The sequence below is a fragment of the Nematolebias whitei genome, chromosome 13 (genome assembly GCF_014905685.2).
Source record: "Nematolebias whitei isolate Nwh7 chromosome 13, NemWhi1, whole genome shotgun sequence".
Classification (NCBI taxonomy): domain Eukaryota; kingdom Metazoa; phylum Chordata; class Actinopteri; order Cyprinodontiformes; family Rivulidae; genus Nematolebias; species Nematolebias whitei.
In genome coordinates this window covers 16,311,262-16,328,566 of record NC_056510.1, presented here as the reverse complement: position 1 = coordinate 16,328,566, position 17,305 = coordinate 16,311,262, and the positions used below count along the sequence as shown (strand labels likewise).

Genomic DNA, 17,305 nt, shown 5'->3' with positions numbered 1-17,305 from the left:
TTCGAATGCAGCCTCAAAGACTAACAGCTATCTTTGTGTTTTCTGCTGCTCTCTTCTCCTCTCTCTCACTAGGCTTGTGGAAGGATGAGCACAACATGCAGGGCCATTCATCAGATACACGATGAGAGCAGACACTCACTAGTTGGCTTTACACACATTTTGAACATACCGTGGGCCTCTGTGGTAGCAATAAGGCTGTGTAAAGGTGGTGTTTTACATTTGAACTGGGGCGTTTTTCTTTTATTCATAGTTATTACTCAACAATTCAATTCAAAAATACTTTATTAATCCCAAAGGGAAATTAAATGTTGTTGTAACTCGTTATCCTCGTTTCATTAAGACGTTATAGATGCTGATGGCTATAGGCATGAAGGGTCTCTTGTAAAGGTCCGTCCCACAGTGGATCTGAAGAAACTGGCCGCAGATGCCGTCCGATCCATCCACCCAGACTTGGCCGGCCTCTCAGTTCATCCGGGCTGCAGGACCGCCCGAATGCCGGGCTGAACTCCTCCCAGAGCGATAGCCACTCCTCCCAGAAGCCTGCCGAGCTCCTTGTCGCTGCGGACAACTGGCTGCAGGTGTCGGGGGACGAGCCCAGTCCTTCTGCTGTCAAGAGCCACGTTTCCTGCTAGTTCCAGAATCTCAGTGGTCAGGGACTCAAGCGCAGCTGCAAGTAGATGGGAATGCATCCACAGCACCTCCTTTTCAACTAATTTGAGATTTGGGGCTGTAGTTGAGATTTTATTTGAGCTTAGAGATGTTAATCAGCCACTCCCAATGGTTTTAAAACAAAACAAAACAAACAAAAAAAAAACATTGTTGTCATGGTTATGCATCATAAATGTCCAAAAGTTAGTGCTAACAAATAGTGCTGACCTGACGCTCTGAATTTAAGTGTATTGAAGTTCAAATGTCTTTAAAACAGCTGAATTTACACAAACTTGGTGAGAAACATGCTTTAAATGGAATTAAATGAAATCTAGATGAAATGTTGCTTTTTTGCACACTGGTGCACGTGCGCACACAAACACGCACACTAGTGCCCCCCCCCCCCCCCCCCCCCCCCAACATTACAGATGCTTCTGATGCCCATGGTCAGCTATTTGATGTAAACACAAAAAGACAACAATTGAAAGATGGCGAGCAGCTAAAAAGATGTCCAATGGCAGGATTTTACACAAGAAAAATACAAACATTTTCATGCAAGTAGCATGATTAGTTTAATTTATTAATTTATTAACTGGCTGTGCTTTTTCCAAACAATTTAGCTTTGAATATGGTCAAAATGAAGGCTCAGCTGAATGAGAATTAAACTTTTTTTTTCCATCCATCCATTCATTATCTTTTACCCGCTTCTTCCATTTTGGGTCACGGGGGTCGCCGGTGCCCATGACCAGCAATCACTGTGCGAGGGGCGGGGTACACCCTGGACAGGTCGCAAGTCCATCACAGGGACACATAGAGACAAACGAGACAAACAACCATTCATTCTCTCACTCACACCTAGGGACAATTTAGAATTGCCAATCAGCCTAACATGCATGTTTTTAGTCTGTGGGAGGAAACCGGAGCACCCGGAGAAAACCCACGCATGCACGAAGAGAACATGCAAACTCCACCCTTTTTTTTCTCTGCATAATTATACACCTCCTGTTTGAATTTCCATCATCATTCATACCTTACAGCTTCACAAAAAGACTTGTGTAGCTAGACATTTTAATCCACACGCAAAATGTCTCCAGCAAGTTTCCTAAGTTTCACATTTTCTAAAACTCTGATACTGAATCAAATTATTATCTTAACACAAGTTACTGTTGTCCTGTGAACCAGCTAATAGTAATAGGCCTATAAAATACATCAACCCCCCCCCCACCTCTTCACTTGTTTGTTCTGCACTTGAAATAATCTTTGACAGTACACCCTCCCCCCCAACAGAAAATCAATAGGGCAACAATCTGCACCGCTTTCTGCCTGTTGCGCTGTTATTGGCAAGAACCATTCTTAATCTCATCAGACACATTCATTCATTCAACTTTTATTTACACAGGTTAGTCTCACTGAGTCACGAGGACTCGTTTACAATATTAGACAGACAACAATAAACTACAGAATTTGGATCCACACATAACATAAATATCAAATCTATACAATCAGATGATCAATATATTGGTTACATCATTGGTTTGACACTGAATGGTGAAACTGTGATATGACTGCTCATGTTTTTTTTTATTATGGCTAACTGCAATAATAAAATATACATCTGCAACTGATTACCTTTTGGAGGCAAACCCATTCAAGATATCTGCCACAGCTAAAGAAAACACAAAAAAATGCAATTTATCAGTCAATTTTGCAGTTAATGAGCTAAAATTTCCCTTTGTCCTTGAGTTCGGTTTGGGTAAATTTCAAACCAGGTTTAGTTTTAATGACTTCAAATAGAAATTTTAAAAAATGCACTGCACAACTTAACAGATGACTTGGACCTAAGCGATAGCCAAATTCCTTTACATGCTGGGTTAAAAAGCTAAAATTGTGCACCATTTGAGGGTCATTATCACAGCAGACTGCTGGTGGGATATCATGTTTTGTTTTCTGTACAAAAGGAGGCCCAAATTTACTGTTAACAAGAGGCTGTGAGGCTTCTCTGGTGCCCGAGCAGTGAAATAACTATAATTTTCCAACATGCCAAAAGCGTGACAGGAACACACTCTCTACAAAGGAAATGGAGGGTTGTCCTGAGCATGAACCCAGTAATAGTTAACTGCTAAAGATCAGGTTTGATTTAGCTAGAATGGAGCTGATGACAGGTGGTTTTCATCCAGAAAACTGTAGGATGAGGAAAAAATACATAGTTCAACTAAATCTACAAAATTTAAATATGATGATGCAAAACTTTGTACAGAAACATGAACTGAACCACTTACAGCTTCAAGCCAATTATTTAACTGATCATTTCCTCATTTTACAGGAAGGATTTCCTTAAATAGTACAGAATCAGTTGCTTTTGCATGTTGTCTGATTGAATAGGAACATACCATACATTATAAACCAAATAATCAACTAAATATTACCATGCACACACAGGCAGTCACTTTAAAAACAACTAAATATTGTTACTGTATGTCAACATTTTACTAGTACAAAGAGGCAGTATGACAAATAAAGTGCACATATAACAGGGATAAGGAATAGGCTAAGGGAAATGTAGTACATATAGCAAACTTCGCCCTTCTCAGAATCTACCATGTCCTCTTTCTTTCAAAGTAAGCTCAGCTTTCTTATTTCTGCTCAAACAGATTAAATCTGAGTGGCGTGAAGGTGGAGAGAAATGCTTATGTGCTTTGTGACTGGTCTTTGTTCAATACTTGCGATAGTGAACTTTGAGCATCGCAAGGAGAGCGTCTTATTTTATTAGCCACCTCTTTTGTTTCATACATGCTTGAGTTTTGTGGGGCTGTGATAGATCAGTGGTCTGTGCTGCAGTATGGGCACAAATTCTAGTCATAAATATGTTGTACTTGTTAGTTTTGTAACCTTGTAAAATAAATTTTTGATTTGTGCATGCGTATATAAGAATTTGTGTGTAAAAAAGATTTGTATTTGTAACACATAATGACACAAGTTATAAATCTTTTTGCGAAGCCAAAAACCAAGTGTAAATCTCTTCCTGCTTGCTCTTGGCGAAAGCAATCTGTCCTCTTCCGCTCCATCCCTGCTTTGCTCTTTGTTTTTGTGAACCTTTTTCAGAGCCCTTTCTGCATACCTTTTGAATTGTAAACTATGGATTTGTTCAGCTGGTCTCTCAACACAATTGATCAAATTTTCTCAAAAAGACAGGGTGAAGGAGAGCCCTCTTACCTCAGAAACATAATTGGATTTATGATTACTGGGTTCTGCTTTTTGGAGTTGGTGGAAATCTGGATTGTCGACAAATTTGGAAACGTCAGCAGCTGTTTAAGCTGTCTGGAATGTGTGTGCCGGGCTTGACAACACTCAGACTGTATGCTAACTATCTGTGGACCTGTATCAGAGCTGAACAGGCTGGACTGTGGAACTTTGTGGCAGTGGTCATGAACGGTTGGAAGGAATAGATCTTGGACAAGTTGTAAGCCTGACTTAATTAATTAATTAATCACAATTCAGCTGTTTGGAGTCGCCATGAGATGTACTAGCGAGACTGTTAAAGGCAGATGTAGAAATTTTAAAAAAGCCTGACCCAAAACAATGTTGAAATCTAAATCTGGCTCTGGCCTTGGAAGGCTGACTATCTCAATTTCTCCTTGGATGTTATGGAAACAAGTTGCTCTGATCGCCTCCTCACTCCTCCCCTCCCCAAGGACGTGGAACAGTGTCAGAGCTCAGCTGAGCTGGCTGATAAACAAGCACCTCTTATCAGGACTATGGCTCTGGGCTCTGGACTATGCTGTGCTATGACTTCCCCTCAAATTCTTGCCTTCGCCAGCCTTCTTCGTTGCCTCCCCTGGTGCAGCAACCTATGAGATGTGAAGGCACCAAAGGGCTACGTCGCTCACCTAGTGGCTGTGCTAGGACCCCCACGCCACACGCATACGTATTATGTCTATTTTAGTGCTTTTTATGTTGCGCTGAGGTCATTTTTTTGCAACTCTGATACTGTGCTACGTACGACAGTGTGAGATTTGATTTTTTTTTTTTTTACACTTACCCTCTCCCTCGTGTTTTCTTTTTCCTTATCTGAAAATAAGGCTGGACCTCCCAAGGTGGCAGCCTCAATCACCTCCATCTCCCCATGTCTGTTGTTGCTTATGTTGTTCTTGGACGGGCTGTACTGAAAATGCAATTATGTTGTGCTTCGGTGCAATGACAATAAAGCTGATTCTGATTACTGTGTTTTTCCTTTTACAAGTATGAATCATGACCTGATTTTTCTTCCTCTCAGTTGATTGGTCAATGTCATGTCAATCACAAATTTAACAATCCAATCAGAGAACAGATGGGTTTGGTTGTTGGGGGGAGGGTGGGTACTTTACTGAGCAGTAAGTACTGGGATAGAATTACTGAATGATTTAGTGGAACAAAAGCAAAATTACTGTCCAGATATACATTTCTGAAAATCACATTTGGTTACTTTAAAGAGCTTTCAATCACGTGACCTGTTAGCTACCCTGACGAGCAAAATATTGCGGTGCACAGCAATGATCTGGAGTGATGCATACATTCATTCAACCTTTACTTTTACAGGATAGTCTCATGAGTCACAAGGACTACTTTTGAGGAGAGACCTGTTTGACATCTCTAGATAGATAAATAATGCTGTCACGTGGAGGTGAAGAACCAGGACATGGTGACAGCCATGGGAGTACACTTATCTTTTTTAGCAAACTTTGATCAAAGGTAAGATTACGATTACTTTGTGGTTTTTGTGTTTAGTTCTGTGTATATGTTGCTGTTGTTTTATGTAATGAAGATTATTGGATGAGCTTTAATAACATAATGAGATAGTGTTGAAAACATGCTAACACTAAGACAACATGCCATCAACATGAACTCAGAAAGCTTTTTAACTGAAGTGAACTGTAGTTTTACATGAAGTCATCTCTCTGTGTACATGTTTTGGCTTTGTATCCATAAACAGATCTTCGCAAAAATGATTTGTAACTTGTGTAATTATTATTTTATTTTTTTTTTACAATCTGTTTACCCACACAGATTCCTATCTATTCATACACAAACCACACATTTATTTTACAAGGTTACAAAACTAATTTACAAGTTCAAAATATGAATGGTAGGAATTTGTGCCCATACTGCAGCTTTGTAAACCTGAGGTAAGAAGAAGCCTAGAGAACATCATCTTCAAGTTTTGGCCAACAATTGAGACATGTATCATGCCGAGCTAAGATTTAAAAACGGTACAAACGTTTTATGAAATGCCTGGTTATTGCTCATTGTTGAAGGTAAAAGGGTGATTATGTTTTTGCTTGAGTCTTTGTGTGTACTTTGTTTTCTGTTCATTAGCAAAATCTCATGAACCACAGGGCATCTAATGAAACTTGAAATCATCACATATACATCTACAATAATTACCTTTTCAAGACAAACAATTTAAGATGGCCACCACAACAAAACAATCTCAGCAACAACAAAAAATGCCTATAACTTGGTCAGTTTTATAGATATTAAACTAAAGTTTGCTGTGATAATAACTGAGATTGATACCCTCTTCATATTCTGAGTGCTAACTAATTTTGTGAGATCTGTGTGTAAACCTGTGCCAATCACTATCACAATCAACTGTGTCTGGTGTTACTAAAATATCTCACAAACTGGATGGGTTTTAATGAAAAGCTCAGAAAGCAATCGTTTGTGCACCTACAATTGATTAACTTTTGGAGTTAAAGCCGACACAACCAGCTGACCTTAGGAAACAAGACGTCTAAACCTCTGACAATTTCATAAATACTCAGTTAAAATTTGGTGTGGAAGTACTTGAGCTTCTTAACAACACGTACTCTAAGTGCTAAATGTTGCAGATTTTTTTTCTTAAAACTTTCACATCATCTCTATCTGTCTGTTAGCAACACTTTCTATGATTCACTTACCAAAATTGTAAAAAACTCTCAGATTATAATAGCTGTTTGTAACTCTACATCTGATAAACGTTTGAAGTCAACCCAATTCAAGAAGGCTCCTATGGTTAATTGACCTTAGACAACACAAACATGGCTATAACTCTGTCATTTTTTTAGATCTCAAGTTATTTATAGTGTGGTAGTAGCCGAGAGTCATCCACAACACATTTTCAGTGCGCTAATGCATCTCGCAATATCTCATATTATTGCATGAGATCAGGTATGTTGTCACATATAAGGTGATGGCTTTAACGTCATCTCTTCTCAGCATAAAATGGTTTTAATTTAAAACATCTGCATGAACATCATCAAGCCATTTGCATTTATTCAATGAATACTTGGCCTTTAATTGAAAAAAAAAAAAAGTCATTTGCCGTGGTTATTACAATATCACATATACAAAATGAAAACAAACTGCATGTCTTTTCATAAGCCATTTAACCAATTCTTCATCCCACCATCACACCTGGACCTTTCAAAGTAAAGCATCAAGCTTGACTTTATTGGGATGAGCATTGCTTCTACTTTGGCAAAAAAAAAAAAAACACTTCAGGGATGTTTTCACAGCAGAATCCTCAGCGGGCCATTGGTTGCTTTTCTGCACAGTCTGTGCCATCATCTGTGTTGCTAGGCAACACCGAAGCTAAATAGATGATGGCAAGGCAACATTCAAGAAAGCATTTACACCAGTGTAAAATAAATAAATAAATAAATAAAAAATGGGGTGACAAAGGGAAAACTGTGACAACAATACCTTGTGGCACCATCAAAACACTGGAGGTCACTCAGTCTCATTTTGATGCTGTGGGAGATTTTCATCCAGAAGCAGGAGGGCATGTAAAGATCATGACCATGATGGCGGTGACAGCAAATGGATTCTGGTATTTTGCAGAAAGGGAAGTTCAAACTGCATATTTAGTGTGCTTAGAAATGCTTCAAAAATGTTATTTTTACTCAAAAAGTCGAGTATATTTATATAATTTTACATATGATTACAGGACGTTATCTTCGTCATCATTCTGGGATGAACGTGCATAATAAAATTATGTAAAGAGTAACAATCACTAGTTTCTTGAAGGCCTCCTGCGCTGAAAAACTGATTTTTTTTTCCTTCATTTTTTAAATGATCTTTTCATTCAAACAGAAGAGGGTGCTAAAGCTCAGGGTCCATTTACACTACTAATGTCTTTGAGCTTGAAGAAGAAGAAAAAATAAATTATTGACCCATATTCTGTCTACCAGGGTGGAAAATCTATGATTAATCAATAAATGAGATAAAGATGCCTTAACATTCAACATGTGTTTGCAGAAACCCACAACAAGCATTTAAAGATGAAAAGAAAGCCTTTGAAATGTCCTGATTATTTGGCTTTAGTGGATTAAAGCAGAACATTCTTTACTAATCTTAAATAAAAGTGTGTGAATGTGATGAGGGGAATACGCTACTTTAACTGCAAATTAGAGAAATAAACTTTCTCTTAAGTGAAATCGGCTGTGCATTAGAAGAGAACAGGAAGTGTAATAACAAGGGCTTCACAGTAAAGAACAAAATTATTTTCTTGAAATTTGATTTATTTTCCTTCGTTTTTTCTATTTGCCTCCCCCGCTGTTCTTACCTTATTTAGCTCCTTCCTTCCTGACACTGTCTCTCAGCAGTCTGACACCACAGTTTTAAATAAAACGCCTGCCTTTTCACTGTTAGTCAGCTTCAGACGGTGGTACTCCTTACGCTGTCACAGCCTCTTTATGAGTTTGCAAGGGCTGCACCATAAACAGTACAGGTCGATTACAGAATATTTACAGAAAGCTAATGAACACATTGCACAGATACTTGAAATGCTGCACATGCACAATCTCAGAGGCACATATATTATTGGTGTGCAGCCGTGAACACTGCTTGTTTGCGAGTGCAGATTTCATAGAATTACTGCGTGCATATAACGCTGCAAAAGCTCCAGAGTTGTCATCTCCCAGAGTGTGAAATTTACCAACTCTGCGTGTTATTCCGCTAGAATTACTACAGTGTATTCACAGTTTTAAAACGAATTTGGGACACCTAGATTTACTTATACCTCCAACAAGCAGCCATGGAGATGCTGTGAAAGCATCACAAAAAAATACATTTTAGGCCAACACGTAACAGTTGTCTATAAACAATGGACTAAATAAAATCTACTTCAACCCTGTGCTTATAGACCCCTTCAGGCATAAAATGTAAAGTGCAGAAATTAAATCTGCTGTTTCTAATTGAAAGCATCAAACTTAATGCTTGGCCTAAATCTTTAAACTATATAAATATGTATCAAAATGACTGCATGCACTCAAAATTGAGTCCTTAAGCCTATAAGATGAATATAAACCTTTGAAAACGTGTCCATGTTAGTATTGTTTGCCTCCTATGCTGCATATTCAAGACGATTTTATCTCTCAGTTACTCTTGCAAAGAGACTTGAATGGTGTCCAGTTTTTAGAGTATGGGCCTCACTGTGCAGCCTCATCTATGGGCCTCTCAGACAGTGTGCAGTATGTGTGCAGACTGTGTTTAAGTATCAGTATCACAGAGACAACTGTCAGGGGAGCATTGAAGCAGCGAGCTACAGCCGGCAACACAGCTCCTGCTGAATTAATCAAGAGATGCAGGGTGGGAAAACCTGATGAAGACCATGGCTCTGATTTTTCCTGAAACGACTCAACATTAACGTATGAAATTACAACAAAAAAAATAATCATAATAAAATTGTGCTGACAAACAATTTGCTACTGTATTTAAAAATATATTCAGTAATTTATAATAGTTGTTTGTAATAATTTGTAAAGACAGCAATGTATGCAGTTTAGTAAAGATGTGATCAAAAACCTCAAACATAAATTTGGAGGTATCATATTCTTTAAAAAGGTCTTTACAGTTTTTTAACAGGTGTTCTTTTTCCACCACTTTGTCTGGTGGACCTAAGTGGTACTAATATCTTTATTTCTGTGGGTCACAGGTTTTCTGCAATAACCAGCTAGCTCCTTGTTCTTCAGTGGTGACCTGATGTCCACTGTGCACCATTTTTTGTTGTAAGAAACTGTCCATTATTAAGTTGGCTTGTACAGCTTCCTTCTCCTCGTTAACCTTCACTTTGATGACAAAGCAATGGCTGCAATGGTAAAAAAATAATAATAAATGCATAGTGAGATATCTCTATTTTGTTGGATTTGGCTAATGCAGTTGATAAGTTCTTACATTACATTTTCAGCTCATTCTATTAAGCTTTAAAAAAAAGGGATTCATAACAAAAATGTTGCTTTTTTTAGGTACCAACCCAACCCTGGTGGGTTCCTTTTTTATGAAGTGCATTGCCACATTTAAGAATGCTCCAATGAAGTGGTCTCCTGTGAGAGGTTTCCGGGGCTTAAATGTCACTAACAAGGCAAAATCAACTTTAAGTGGCATTTTTTTCCCATTTTGAGGCAGCCCACTCACAGTGGCAGGTTTTTTTTTTTTTTTTTTATGTCACAAACCATGGAAAAGATAGGCTAATAGTTAAACTAAGACACTTTAAAGCAGCCATGATTTTACACTTAGGACAAGTTTGATTTGAACAAGGCAAGAGGATCTAATGTTCATTTGACCACACCTGATAATTGCAGTGATTATTGGCTTATTTTAGGGTAATGGAAAATATAATTGGTTTTAATCTGTAATGAGCTAAATCAAATAAATGAACAATGGACACCTTCTGGATTTATTTAACTTGTTTCAGACCAAAATGTCTCCGGAAACCATTCAAGCTTTTGCTGAAAGTAATTTATTACGGTTTACCTCCACGAAAGGATAATAATGTAACTGTGTGTTCATTTGTTTGTATGTTTGCAAAATATCCCATGAACCAGTGGATGGATTATAATAAAACTCTGAAAATAATCCATGAATAAAAATCCACAAAAATTAACTTGCTAGAGTTAACCTGATTGAAATGGCTGCCGCAGCTAATCAAACTTAGCAAAGACATAAATGCCAATAACTTTGTCAATTTGACTTGTTTTTTGAAATTTCAGATTGTTTCAGATATTTCAGATTATGCTCCTTTGTGCTTATTTCTGCTAATGTCAGCTTTGTTTGCTATTTCAGCTACTATTTAGCTGTTTTATGCTAATTCCAGGTTTTTAAGCTAATTCCACTTTTTTTTTTTTTTTTAAATCAATCCAACTTTGTTCAGCCTAATTCAGCAAAACCATGCTCTACCCACTTATTTCTGGTAATTCAAGTTTCTTTTTGCTTGGTTTAGCTACCATTTAGCTGTTTTTGTCCAATTTCAGCTTTTTTCAACTTTTTGCGCTCATCTTTCTTCTTTAAGCCTAATTGGGCAAATTTGTTGCTCTTTCTGCTTCCTTCTGCTAATTTAAGCTTTGTTATACTTCTTTAGCTACTACTCAGCTGTTTTAAGATAATTATTGAGCAAAAGGCATTCACGTGTGTATTTTCGCAGAAAATGCAATTTCTCCAGTATTTACTTATCTTTGCCTCCAGATGCAGGAAGAGGGCCACTCGCATCATGAAGGACACCACTCACCCAGCACACAGTTTTTGTCCCACTCCCCTCAGGCACGAGCATGAGGAGCATTAAGTGTAGAACCACCAGACTGAGGAACAGCTTCTACCCTGAGGCTGTTAGACTCGTGAATCTCTAACCAGAATAATCAGTGTGAAAAAAATCACATCACGCTGCTGATTTGTCTCATGCTGCTGTGTTCATGAGTACTCATCTGCTCACACAGACTCATGTTCATGCTGCTGTTAGGTGTATTTATTGTTTTTATTAGTGCTTAGTGTATTTATAGTTTAAGATTTTTCTTAGTTCATATCTTAGATTTTATTACTCTTCTGCTTTTACATTTTATACTTTTGTTGGATGTAACTGGAACCCTGTGTGCACAATTTCGTTCCACCACATGTGGTGCGAATGACAAATAAAGAACCTTGAATCCTTGAATCCTTATAATTAAATAAAATGTTTGGTGTAAAGCTGAATCATCCACATCACATACTCAGAGCAATAACTGATCACTCAAGATTTTAGTTTAAATCTTTGGTAAGCATTACTAGAATACAAAAACCCAATAAATAAGTAATAAACTAAATGTTGTTTTTTTTATGACTTCAAGCTATAGATCTAATAAGCTGGTAGATCTGTCCGAGTATAACTGGCATCAAGACAAAATCATATCTCATAACATGCCCAGGGTCAAAATATTTATTTAAGTGAATGCTATTTTATAAACCTTAACATCATTTCACTGTTATTCTTACAGGAATATTATAATAAAGGGCTCCAGGTGCACTGCATGTACCACAGCTACCTGCTGCTGCCATTGTTTTGGCTTGTCAATAACCATAAAATTCTATGTAAATAGCCACTTAATGTAAAACTGATGGTTGTCTTGTCAGTCTGATAGAATAAAACTGTTTCTTCAATGTATGTTCTTAAAAAAAAAAAAGCTTCAGATAATAACTGTTTACACAGAAGGCCCCTTCAAAAGATCCAAACTATAATTTTAAACATGCTGAGCACTGTATTATTACTCTCACGTTATCATTTTAGCTTATATCTAACTGACATGAGTATTACTGTCAATGCAGTTCATCACATATTTTAACAAATGAGAAGTCTGTCAGTAAGGTTTAAATAAAACACACAACATATATCATACACACAAGTGACACGTGATAAAAGTAAACCTTTCTGGGTTTATTGTGTTTGTTAAACTGTGCATGATCTGAAGTGCTTGTGAGGCGCTGTTAAGGGGAGTGTGGAAGGATGCTGTGGGTGGTAATGAGCAGCCGCTGTTTCCACAGCAACACCCTAACTCTGTCAGTCTCCATGGCAACTGATAACAGCATTAGCTGATTCAGCCTAAGTGACGGTTCATGTCAGAGGGAAGGCAATGGAATTTATTTCTCGCTTTTGAAAAACGCCTGATAAAGATGAGCGGTGGTGAAAAAGGTGAAGTGTGACGACAGCGATGTAGCAAAACCGAAGCGGTTGGAAGCTACGCTGGACGCAAACTTCAGCCACAGGGTTGGCTTATCAAAAACTAAACGCAAAACGTTGCCCTTCAAAGAATGTCAAGGTGGAGTTGACAACTGGTTTAGCTGATAAATCTTTGTTGACTATACCGTCAGCAGGTGAGACTGGTAAATATTTAATGACCTTGGAAAGCCACAAGACTTCAATTAGTAAAAAAAAAAAAAAAAAATTCTAAATGCCTCAGATCGCAGAAAAGATGCAATTTAATACAACTAACGCCTAACTTTACTTAATGCTGCACTGCTACATGTTCAATATGATACGCTGAGTGCTGCTACCCAACTATTGTAAACTCTAACTGCTGAATGCAGTCACTTGGCCTTGGTTTTCAATTATGAGTCACACCATTTATCATTGATAAGAAAACAATGAGGAACATCTGAGCAAACTTGAAGCCGAGGTCGCATGAGAAATTAAAAAGTGGCAAAGACAAACAGAGGAATTGGCATCAAGACAATCAAGAACCAGTCACCTTCAAAGTCCTGCATCTGGGATGATGGTTTGTTTAGCAGAACGTGTCTGTGTGAAAGACAAAGAAGTCAGTATTTTAGCCATGTGTCCATCTTGTTTTTGTTTTTTTCTTTTACAAATGAAGCTGTGCAAAACAGTAAATACACTTCAGTTTGTTAAGCACCTTAATTCTGTTTGAGTGTGCAACACAGATGCAAACTCCCCAGTGGAGCTCAATAATGATTGATATGTGAACACTTGAACTGGATTAATGTGTTTCCTTGAAAGTGCTTCATTGAATAGCTGATTGCATTATATGCCTGATAGCATAAAGAAGTAAACAAAAGAAAGGGAAGAACAAACAATATAGAACTGAATATTCATTCATTAAGCTTGCATGTATTTAGATTGAACCGTTAGTCTCAGTTAGTTGGAAACTAACTGTGTATCAGCTGAAAGCAGTTCTAAAAGTTGGTGATTCTTTAAGTATTTCAGAATAATTTTGAAAATTACTATACAAAGTATTTAGTTGTTCTAAATAGACACTGACTACTATGAGGTGCGGTTTGTAAAGTTACACAGTCAAAAATTAACAGCAATATTTTGGTTTATTTAGCCTTTCATAAGAAAAAAAGTCATATTGTCACCATGTTATTCAGGCATTTATAAATGTCATAGTTCCAAACTAAATATTTAATTTACAAGCTAAATATTTAGTTTACAAACTAAATGCTTAAATTGCAACTTAAATATTTTGTTACCAAGCTAAATGTTTAGCTATTAAGTTAAATAGTTAGGTCTGAGCTAATTTTTTATTTAGCAAATTAAATATTTATTTGGGAAATTAAATGTTGAGCATGGAAAATAAATATTTAGGTCTGAGCTAAATTTTTAGTTAGCAAATTAAATATTTAGTTTAGGAATTAAATTTTTAGCTTAGAAATTAGATGTTTAGTTTGGAAATTAAATATTTAGCTTGGAAAATAAATAATTAGTTTGGAAATTGAATGCTTAGTTTTGAAATTAAATGTTGAGCTTGGAAATATTTAATTTACACCTAAATATTTAGTTCACTAACTAAATATTCAACTTGCAAGTTAAATATTTAGTTTGTAAATTGAACATTTAGCTTGGACATAAAAATTTTGTTTGTAAACTAAATATTTAGTTTGGAGCCAACTATTTAGCTTGCCGACTAAATATTTAACTTGCAAGTTAAGTATTTAGTTTGTAAACTTGTAAATTAAATATTTAGTTTGGAACTATGACATTTATAAATGTATGAATAGCGTGGTGAAAATATGACTTTGAAAAAAAACGAACTTTTTGTTCTTATGAAAGGCTAAATAAACCAAAATATTGATGTTAATTTTTGACTGTGTAACTTTACAAACCACACACCATAGTGTACATCTTTTACCTTTGATTAATTAAAACCAGAACAATCTGACAAACAAAACAATACAAGTAAATTAAAACAGTCTCATTTTTGTTGTATGTCTTTCAATAGGCCACCATATTTATGTATTTGTATGACATATGTCAGTATAGTAATACCATCCTGTCTTATTATAATCATTTAATTTTCTTCAACAGTTTCACACTAATACTTAATTATATTTAAACTACCCATTATTCAAATAATCTGTATGTTTTATTTTGCCTATTTTTCACCTTTTTGTTTTAAAGTTTTATTGCACATTATCATGTAAAAGCGGATAAAAAAACAGACGATAAATATAAGAATAATTAAGAATTAGTTTATATACATATTTTTTTTAATTCAGTTAGATAACCATATATTATACCTTTTGAAATGATATTTTTGGGCACTTCAAATTCTAAATTGTATGTCATACTGACAAGTCTGTGTTGCAGGTCTAGAGCTAACATATAAATTTCAGAGAATCCATTTTAAAATAAATAAAACACTGAACGCATCGAAGAACTACAATAGTGCATGATGGAAAAATAGAAGACATTTCTCTGGTGCACTCATATTTTCTGTGAAAAATCACACCCATGACCTTTTCCTGCAGCCTTCATATTCTCTAATTCAGTGGCTCCAAACATTTTAGCTTCTGAGTCCCAAAATAGGAATGGCCAAGACTTGCAACCTCAAATATCTTTGATTAAACTAGATAAACTTTGCTAAAAACAAACAAATAAATAAGGCTATACTGACATTACAAAAAGCTTAAACTCATATTACACTACACATATTTCATTTATGACTTTTGTGTTTATTTTAGGGTTGAACAATTAATTGCATTTGCAATAATATCGCAATATGATAAAACTAAACTTCTAATCGCAAAGGCTGCGATTTGACTGGTCACATGATCTGATTATGTGACTTGCAAGTGAGCGGAGCAGAGCAAAGCAGAGCAGGGAGCGGGAGAAGTCAACACTGCGTTTTAACCGGTTGCACAACGGCGTCAGGCTCGACAGAAGCTGATACATCTGAAAGTTCGGTACCAAAGAGGGGCAGCACGTCCGTTGTTTGGAATTATTTTGGCTATAAAAAAGAAAACGATACGCAACGTATATTGTGCAGAACTTGCCTTGCTGCACCTCTCGAGGTAACACCACAAATCTTTATCAACACTTAAACGCCACAAAGACAGCCATTTATGACAGTTGCATGGCTGGAATGTCAACAACCAGCACTTCAACTTCAAGTAGGCAAAGTACCAGCCGACAGGGATCACTGACTGAACTGTTTGAAGGTATTACCGTATTTTCCAGCGTATAAGTCGCTCTAGAGTATAAGTCGCATCAGTCAAGAAAAGCATCATGAAGAGAAAATACATATATAAATCACTTTGGAGTATAAGTTGCATTTATTATGTGTCACTGCTGACCCCTGGGAAACGTTGGCCGATGTCGTGCCAAACACCGCTTGGCTGCCAAAAATCTATTGGTGGCCGCAGGCGTGCGCACAGGAGGACTCGCTGTTGCAGTTCTTCAAAATTTAACAAGATTAACACTTAAAAACAATTATTTGTTTACTTGACATTATAGCAAAGGTGTGTCTCAGTTGAACTTTTTCTTTAATAAATGCACTTTAATGGTCAATGTTTGGCGGGGACGGCAGGAGTAGCAGTACAGGAAGAACATATACGCCTTCCGGTAGTTGTCAAAAGCCTAGAGGGCCGTCTCACGCCTTTAGCGGCTGCAAATGGTAATGTTTACTCTGATTCATGGCAGTATGTATGAACATTTAAAGCGTCAGTCAAAAATTACATTATGAATATGGAAAAAAAAACATATATAAGTCGCAGAACTGGCAAATCTATGCAAAAAACTGTGACTTGTACGCTGGAAAATACGGTACACCGTATGAACATAATTCGAAACGGCACATAGAAATAACTCGAACAATAACGGAGTTCATAGTGAAAGACATGATGCCCATTAATATAGTGACCTAACCTGCTCTAACCACTGCTCTATCTGGCTGTTCAGCACTTTGTTTGCCTCAGTTTCACTTTTCAAACAATTCATCTTATTTGAAATGTGATCATTTAAGTGCGTCTCTTCCAAACAGAACTCAACAGCAACTATGTGTGCAAAAATATGATCGTACATTATGTTTTAATTATTATTTTGTCTGTAAGGCTTATTTGACGTTTAAAAACTGCATATTCAATTCATACTTTTTTAATTTAACAAATTAAAAAACATCTGAAATATAGAAAATGTAACCTTTTTCAGCCATGCATTAACCGATTTTTACAATGTTCATCTAAATGCTAACTAAACAGGTTATTTGATATACAGTGTGGTGTGTGTTTTTACTAGAAGACTCAAAGAAGGGCCTTTATCCTCCAAAATCACTAAACTGTGACGCCAATGGCTGCTTTGGAGAAGGAAGCACTCATTTATACACCGCACTGACAAATAATGAATATTAATAGAGCATAAAGCAGATAAGACAGCATGGATGTAAGATAAGAATTATTAACCAGGACCATCAAAAGTCTGGTACAACACCAACAAGGAAGTGTAGGAACAAACACGACAAAAGCATTTAACATCCACTACTTCAATCGCCTGCTGGGGTTGATGAGTTCATTTATATTTGCATGCAAATGTGTTCGTTCGTGTGTGTGTGTGTGTGTGTGTGGTGGTGGGGTGTCCACGTGTGCAGGAATGTTTGTGACATAA

General features: G+C 36.7%; 1 protein-coding gene across 1 annotated transcript in view; it reads right to left on the bottom strand.

The window, feature by feature from the left end:
• The window catches only part of map2 (microtubule-associated protein 2), a 96,735-nt gene that overhangs the window by 69,850 nt on the left and 9,580 nt on the right, over window positions 1-17,305 (bottom strand). The gene's annotated exons all lie outside the window — the stretch shown is intronic.